Genomic DNA, 9,276 nt, shown 5'->3' with positions numbered 1-9,276 from the left:
TAAATGAAATTTTAGATTTGATACTAAATTTTGAATCAAAATGAGTGTTTAGAAATCAAAAGCTATTTTACAAGTGCAAGTGCAACCTAAAAAAACTGACTTTGCAAATTGTTTGAGGAGGAGAGATTGAGATGAATGAATTCTTAATTGTTCTTTTTGTCTTTGTGTTGAAAAATAAAACATATTTTTTTGGACTAGGTACTCTTTCGTCAAGAAAAAATGGTCTCCAATTTTTAAACACTTTCGTACAATTTTTTATCATGATTTTTTTAGTTAAGTTTTTTTCCTTTTTTTTTTTATTTAACTTTATTTAAGAATTATTATTATTAATTTATTTTATAATTATTTTTATTTAAGAGATGTTTTATAGTTTTTGAGTACGCGTAAAAAAAATTTTGAAAGGACCTAAAACTCCTTACAAGCAGTTGCAAATCAAAAAATTGAAACTACCAAGCAGCTAAACCAAGGAACAAAAAGCTAACCAAAGGATAGACAATACAACACCACAGCAGAACCAATAAACAAGAAGCTATCCCAAAGGAAGGAAATAGCAGATCCACAACGAACACGAGCTAAAACAAGACAACTATTTTAACATGGTCAAAGTGCTAGTTGCTTCCAACTCTTGTTAGTACATATTTTGATACATCTTACAAAACCTTTATAAGTCATTCTTCTATGCTTGCATGAATTCCTTTTTGCCTCTAGTCCTTGCACTAGGACCTTGATGACTAGTACCCATCATCTCCCCTATAACAACAACATATGTACATGTTGATCATCTTTAAGTTCCTTAAGCTTTGCATGAAGAATACCACAAAATAATTTTTTAATAGAGACTTTGCTAATATCAACATTTTTTTCCAAAACCTAATTAATCTTTTGTATCTTACTCTCCATGGCCTGTATCTTGCCATCAAAATCATTTCTCAAATTTTGAATTTGATCCTCGAACAGGGCTCTCAATGAGTTTACATATTGTTTCACGGCCTCGGGGGCATAATGAAGAACACCACTCTCACAAGTTCGTACATCATGAACATTGTCCTTATTGAGATAATTTTGTAGGGAATGAAGTCTTATATTAATTTGATTAATTTCCATATGAAAAATTTTAGCTAGTTGAAAATGATTAACCACACTTCCCTTGACAATGCCCAACACATTATAAATGTCCTCCCTTTTATCTGTAAGGTCTTCAAGAAAAAGACCAACATTACCACCATCTAAATCATGGATGTCATTGTTATCAAGAATATTGTAATGACTTTAATGCACATCCTCAATCCTTATCAACTCCAGAATTTCTCTTATTGTCCTTCTCCGAGATAGAAAAATTACCAAAATCCTCATCCCTAGTTTGTGACCCATCAATCCACAAAGCCTAGATTATTTTTTTTTTCTTGGTAGAATTGACTTTTTTTTCCTCTTTCCTTCTCTAAAATAGGATCAGAAAATGAACCCGCATCCTCCTCAGCCTTACACCCCACATCATTATCTGACTCAGCATCCTTTGTGACAAAATCAAATGAAATCTTAACCCTTGATTTGTAACCATCTATGGGTCCTTTAGAGAGAGAGGGGAGGGCTTTCAAGTGCTACATGATTAACAAAATCAATCCCTCATGCAAGATGGGAAACTTGGAACTCTTAGCATTCTCTTTGATCCCAAACTCCAAGGAAGCAAGCAAGAAGAAGGGAAAAGACACAACAAGCTTATGGCGAAAATGATTTAGCAGAACAAAATGAAACCCATAAATAGTTGTGAAGCGACCATCTAATGTGAAATATCACTTCAAAACTTTATCTACCTAATCTCACACAAGTTTAATAAACTTCCTATCGTAACTCCCATTCACAAATTTGACAAGTTTATTTCTTTCCTTACCTTTGAAAAACATCTTCAAGGCTTAATCAGATGCTCCCCTATCTTTAAACACTTTTCTCCCATTAGCTGAAAGGCTCGTAATCTCTATAATTAGTTCTTCGGTTATAGTCAACTCCTTGCCTTCCACCACTAAGATTTGGTCCTTCCACCCTTTTCACAAATCTCTTGGTCATAGAAAGTTCATGACCATGCAGCTTCGCCATGTAGGGAGTAACACTCCCAAAGTCCAAAATATTCTAATTTTTTTCTTTCCTCTTGTAGCACCCACAGGACACAAGCTCATTTTTTCTCCTATCACCTCCCAAGGGAAAAAACTAAGAATGAACCAACACAATGAAGAAGAAACAAACACACCACCATACAAAACTAGAAAAGGCTACCAAAACACTATCCATAATCCATGTGCAAAGTACCCACAGAGTTGTGTATAAGGAAAAGCTAATTTATTGAGAGCAATTGTGAGTTTAGGACAACAAGTTGTCTAAAGAACGTTTGGTGCATCACCTCCTAGGATAGTTTTTCAATTTCAAGCAATCCTTCTATCTTTTTTCCCATCAAGATAGTTAGTTTTAGGAGGTCCATCAAGGGAACCAACCCCTCTAGAGATTGATCTCCATGATAGGCAACCCACAAGCCTAAAGATCTTTCCATGTTTCACAAGATTGCTTAGCTCCCAACTTAGCATCAAGGTGCAATCCTTTGTGACAACAATTGTATCTAAAATATTTTGAAATATAATGGACAAGGTTCATGTGTTTCAGTTCTATAATGTTTTCATAGTGTATGTTCAATTTGTTGTATCTTTTTAAGAAAAGGACTAAATTTTCTTTGAGTTGAACATAACGATCTTGGGTGTGGTGTTGAGGATCTAAAGTAGAATTGTATTAGAATCACAATAGGGTAAATTAATGTAATGCATTGATTTCATGAACCCATTGGTTTTAAATCCATTTTTTAAATAGGCATAAGTTTCACTATTATAATTTAACTCTATAGTCCTAATTGTTAGGGTTTACACCAAACCCCAGGAGCCAATATACAAACCATCCTTCACAACAAAGAGAGAACAAGCAACTGAGATGATATTTCACAAATTAAAAAAATGTATTTAGATGAGGGGTGAGTACAAATGTACATTAGCCTTGCTTATAAAGGCAAAAGGCATGAGAGAAGAGATCACAAGACATGGACATGTGACTTAATCATAAATGAGAGTAGGTAGATTATAACCACTCCCAACTACCTAACAATAAATATTAAATGTTGGTTACTTAAGTGAAACTTAAGTTAAAGTAAGTGGGATTAAACCACATACACCAACAATAATTTAAGGCACCGATCTAAAGGATTTGAGTCTTTCATTTAAGAGAAAATTCAAAAATTCAAAATCAAAATTTATTTTCATGTATCTAGTAGGCTATATTTAAGTTTTATATTCGCAAAGCAATAAAATAAATTAATCCAAGATAACATCCAAAATAATGAATCATTTTACATTTTCTTGGTTCAATAACTGAGAATATTTCTGCTATACAATACCTCACAAAATATCCAAGTTAGATCTTTAGGTGTTGTTATAGGGCTACTCCCCTTGGTTTTGCATAACCAAAAGTGTAGAAGGATTTAGCTTTAGGGTTAATCCTTATTCATTGGAAACTAATCTAAGGACTTTGAGAATAAGAATTGGCCCCCCTTTATAAGTTTTTTAGAGTAATCAGTTGGAAGCACCAACACATTGCCTGTGCACAATTTTTTTTTTGAATTTTTAAATCATTGATGCATATGGTATGGTACGTCATATGACATGTGAGATTGAATTTTTTTTCTTAGAGGTCAACTTCTTAAAATATGAGAATTTTGTCTTTGGTCCTTCTGAGTGCAATGATGCAGTACATTTGGGCTAAAAGTGCTATGATTTGATAGCCACCTTATGGAACCACACTAAAACCATATTTTGCAATAGATTCCTTTGGTCTATATTTTTTTGTGAAATGAAAGCTAATATTGACTTTATAATGCCTCGTGGTTGCTATGGAAAGGCTAAATATGCCTTTAAGATTACCAAAAAGTTACAAATCACCCAGATCTCACAAGGAAAACATATATGCAAATTAGAGTGCATAGATATTGCTTATTTTTGTCTAAGATGTTCTAAATCTCTAGATCATCTGAGGATGCAAGAGAAGAGCATACTATATTTTTGAGAAATGCACTAGCTCTAGATTTGAATCTCTCAAAACATCAAAAAACATAATGAACTATACCAAAAAAATTTGCTTTGTTACCATGTTATATTTTGTGATAAGTGAGAACTGAGACAAGATCTCATGTCGATATTAGATCATATTCCCACATCTTCATCAAGGCTTGAAACCCTCTTCAGGAAGTGTATGCCTCATGTTGCCTAGGTCTAGTGTTTCCCAAATTAGTTTGCTTGAAACTGGAGAGAAAAAAAGGAAAATCCATAATGGCATTTGCTGCAAATACAAGATTATATTGTCATTGATGTCAAACTTGTTGATCCAGAAGTGGTCTAGCATGTCTGGGTATGGTATGGTGTAGTGAAGTGATTCAGTGAATGTTATAGGTGTGAAGGTGGATTCTATTTGGTCGAGGTTTTGCTATTTTGTTAGTTCAAAAGAAATTCTTTATTCTTCTGAGTCAAAAAGTTATCCAATTGATATATGTGCAATTGATACATGTCGATGCAAAAGTCATGCAGTTTTATGGAAGCATATGTATTGCAAATAATGATGTTGTATAAATTTTCCTATGCACTATTAGTGACTCTCATGTAATAAAGTGATGTTTTAGAGAAATGTGATTGTTCTAGTGAACAGTCTAATTGTTTGGTTTTTGTTATGGAATTTGGCAGATGTGTATCTGATGTATATGTGATCGAAGTATGATAGTTGTGTGTGTTCATAGTCTTCAGATTTTAGGTATGTTGGTCTATGTAATGTAACAACTAGTAAAGTTTGTGCAGAATACTCTCTAATTCAGATTGTGACATATCTATATCAAAAGACTATGTAGTGCTAGAATAATACTTGTGGATATAATATCTTATTATTTCTCAACTTTTGGTGCTCAAAGTAATCTACAGTTGAATTTATGTATGTTTGGGTTCGGGTCAATTCTATATGTACAGAGAAGCGATACAGTGAATGCACTACATTCCTTATTTTGAACTAATGACATGGTGTTGTGGATGGTAGTTTGAAATTTCTAGTGTTTTATGTTTCTCCCTTGGTTGTTCACAAGCTTTGTTGTTGATCTACATTGACGGTTGTGTTTGTTGCATCAGTCTAGAGTTATTTGATGATTTGATGATACTATTCTCAATGTGACAGAGTTCAGAGATTGTGTTTCAAAAATAAAAGAGTTTGACATGATATTGTTTCTTGAAACAACGGTTCAAGATCATTTTATGTTCAGGAGACCTTGTTCATTCTGATTCAACAATTTATTTCTCTGTCGGAAGAAAGTGAGTCTCTTGGCATATTTCTATATCTTTCCCTTAAACAGTAAGTTTCAATCTTGCAAGTAATTCATATCTTGCCCTAAAGTTATGCACCTTAGTTATTTTAATCCTCTCAAGATCAAGGTGTTCTAGAGGTAACATCGTAAGAAATTATGTATATTGTCAGTTTGAATCTCACTATGGTTTTTCCTTAATTGGGTTTCCAACATAAATCTAATGTTCATGTGTTTATTATATTTCATACTTTCATAATTTGTTATTGTTGCTCCAAGATTATATGCTTATGATTCAAAGTTTGAAGATCAACATGTAAGTATTTGAAGGTCTGGACTAATTAACCCCCTTCCCCCTCTTAGTCCTACGGCGTGTTCAACAATTGGTATAAGAATCAAGTTTCTAAAGAAACAAATTAACCACCAAGGTTGATCTAAGGATTAAACACTATGTCTGAAAAAGGAAGAATGGACCCCTAATGTTTGGGAGGTTGGTGCTATTATGGATATGGAAGGAGAATTAAGAGCAGCATTGATGGATCTAGATGAATGCAAAGATAAACAAAAGAAAGCAGTGGAAAATATTACCTACCTAAAGGGTCTACTCGATGAAGGCAAGAATGTCATGATGATTTTGAGAAAAAACTTGATGAGAAAACCAAAGAATGAACCAAAATTGAAGAGGAAGTGGCTAAGTTGAAGAAATAATTCAAAGCTGCAAAATAATAGATTGACAAAGGATTGAAGCTCAAAGCAGGCAATGAAGTTTTTGATGTAATGTTGAATGCTCAGAAACATAAAAGAGATAAAGGTGGACTTGGTCTAGAGAAAAATGAAAGCTTTACGATCTTCAACAAGTAGAATAAGGGTAAGAAAAGGTGATGGATGAATTGATTAACTCCAACAAATATCAACAAGGTTACATTTCGATCTAAACTAGAAATAATGTCAAAAGTACCCTTCCTGCTAAAACTAGGTAATTTACCTTCAATGAAAATTGTTTTTCATGTAATAAGTTTGGACATAGAGCTAGTGCATGTAGAAGTCAAATTAGATCACAATCATTTAGTGGATAGTGTTAAAATTGCCATATGTTTGGGCACAAGGCAAATGTTTGCATAAGGAGGATGAATTGGAATAGATATGGAAATACAAACTATGGTAGAAATGTTTAGTCTTTCAATGGATATTGTTATGCTTTCAACAAATTTGGGAACAAGGCTATTGAATGGAGATATAACTTAAGAAGTAATGGAAGTATCAAGGGAATGAAAACAATAGGATGGGTACAAATGAACTGCAACAAGGTCCAACAAGCTACAACTACAACAAATTAGGGCATATTGCTAGAAAATGCAGTGAAAAGTATGAGAAGACTGGTCTAGTAAAGAAGATTGATTTGAATGAATAAAAACATAAGATAATGATAACTTGGATAAAGAAAGTAGATGAGATAAAACTGAGAATGGGTTTGCACTCTCTGTTGGTGTTGATTCCTCTTCTCCTGGAAACTAATCAACTGAACACTATCTAAGGGGAAGAACCAAATATAGATCTTATGCGACCCTCCTTCAGAGGTCAGGAGTGTTTTTTCATAAGTTACCAAATGATTTTGTTGGTCCGGAATGTTGTTTGTACTTGGTGGCAAAATAGAGTAACAACGTTTGTGCTATAAAGGGAAAATATGTTTAAGATGGCAAAGCCCTAAGTGGATAGGAACTATGTGTGCGTGTATTATTTATGTATTATATATATCTAATACATACATACATACATACATACATACATACATATATATAAATATAGCCTTTTGAGTTTATTTTGGTCACTATCGAATTTCAAAAACATAAAGGGACCTTCTTCTTTTACGATAGTATATGTTGCACATCAAATGGTAAAGAAAAATATAGACTATAATCTATGTGAACTCTTAAGGGTTAAACTGTTGGATAATATTTGATGGACAAAGGAAGAAATGTACCCATAGATGTCTAAAATCAATTAAATTAGATATTTAATTAATTTAAGCCTTTCTACATAATTAATTAATTTAGTTATGTTTATTCTTATTCCTCTTAAAATTAATTAATTTAAATTTAATTAATTTTATCACTATAATACGATAATTTATTTGCCAATAAATTAGTTATTCCCCATTCTTCTAAAGTCATCTCAATCATTAATTCTTCTAAATTCCTCTTATTCTAATTAATTAACTTATGTCATTTGATTCCTACAAATCATTTCTTCTAATCCTTAATTAGCCTAATTAATCACTCCTTAATCATGCTTATCATTTCCCCCAATTTTATATTCCTCCATTCATTATCTCTCCTCATGTCACATCCTCCTAACTTGCCCATTTGCACTATAATCCTCCATTAAGCCACCTAATCAATCCCCTTAATCATTTGCACATCCCTAATCACCTTGATTAGGGATGAGTCAACTCTTTTCCATAAATGGCTTTCCCATCTCATCCTCCAACCTTAAATGCTACCCACTTTGATCCTTTCAAAGAAATTCAAATTCTTTGAATCTCCCCATGCCTCCCCTTCCCAAGGAATTTTTAATTCCTTTTCTCATTTAATCTTCCCACACATCTCTTATTTTGTAATTTTTAATTCCTCCTCCCTTCCCCCAAGGAATTTATATTATTTTTTCTCTTCCCAGTGTACTTGGGAGCTCTTCCCCACGAATCTTGAGAAGTGTGGAGAGAAGAAATGCCTTGGTTCTCCCACTTCGTCCTCTCAATCCTCTCCCACTCTTTCTCTCAATTCTATCCCTCCATTCCAAATCAATCTTGGCCTTCCATTTTGGCCTCCTCCGATCTATAAATTGGAGTCTCATTTCCTCACAAATCATCCACCTTTCATGCAATCTCATGCTGCTCATTTGAGTCTTGCAATCCATCAATCACACCATCATAATGGCAAATTCATCCCCCATCTAAGAAATATCTATCCATCACCCAATCATCCAATCCAATACAAGCTTGTTGTGTAATGGATAGAAATCCACAATCTTCATTTAAGGAGAAAATCAAGTGGACATCAAGGGCGCACTCCACTTCAAGCTCAATCAAAGGAGGAAGAGGAAGGTATAAGAGGTTAGTTTCTATTTTGATTGCTTTATTATTATTTTACGTTTTGTTTACAAATCTAACCTTCTTAACATTTACTCATCTTCATTTTGGCATGCCCTGTGGGACCCACGTCCCTAGAATATAATCATTTTTTGCTCATTTTAGCATTTTTTACTCGCAAGTTCTCAGAATGACATCTAAGACTGCACTTTTGTGTCTCCGTAGCGCTATTTCGACATCTTTGTAGTGCTACTTCGACGTCTCCATTTAAATTTGAATTTTTTTGCTAACAGTTTTTGTAGGTGTTCTACAGGATTTTTATGCATAATTAATCAGAATATATGAATTGACCACTAGAATTCAATTATAATTAATAAAATCCAATAGATAGCAATGAAATAGAATCAAAATCAATATAATGAATAACAATCTAATGAAAACTCCCTCTACTGATTTGAATCATAGCTTCCATTTCTCTTCTTCATCATCGTGTTGGCGTGGCTTTCAGTGTTGCCCTAAAATACTTGCATAAGTTAGACACAATAATTTTGAAGATAGTGGTTAAGGAAAATTGAGGAGAAATGGGTTGAATTTGTAGATTCTAGAGGATGAGAATGGACTGTTGAGATTCATCCTAGAACATAATTGATCAATGGCTAAGATTTCTTGAGACAAAATTGACTGAGATTTTAACTCATTTGACTGATGAGTCAACTAGATTGATTGACCAATGAACTGATTAGATTGATTAGTGATAAAAGCTGATTGGTCTATTAATTGATTTGATTGCTCTATTCCAAAAAGTCGATTGAGAGTTGAAAAACCG

The sequence above is a fragment of the Cryptomeria japonica genome, chromosome 8 (genome assembly GCF_030272615.1).
Source record: "Cryptomeria japonica chromosome 8, Sugi_1.0, whole genome shotgun sequence".
NCBI lineage: Eukaryota > Viridiplantae > Streptophyta > Pinopsida > Cupressales > Cupressaceae > Cryptomeria > Cryptomeria japonica.
This window is presented reverse-complemented; position numbering follows the sequence as displayed.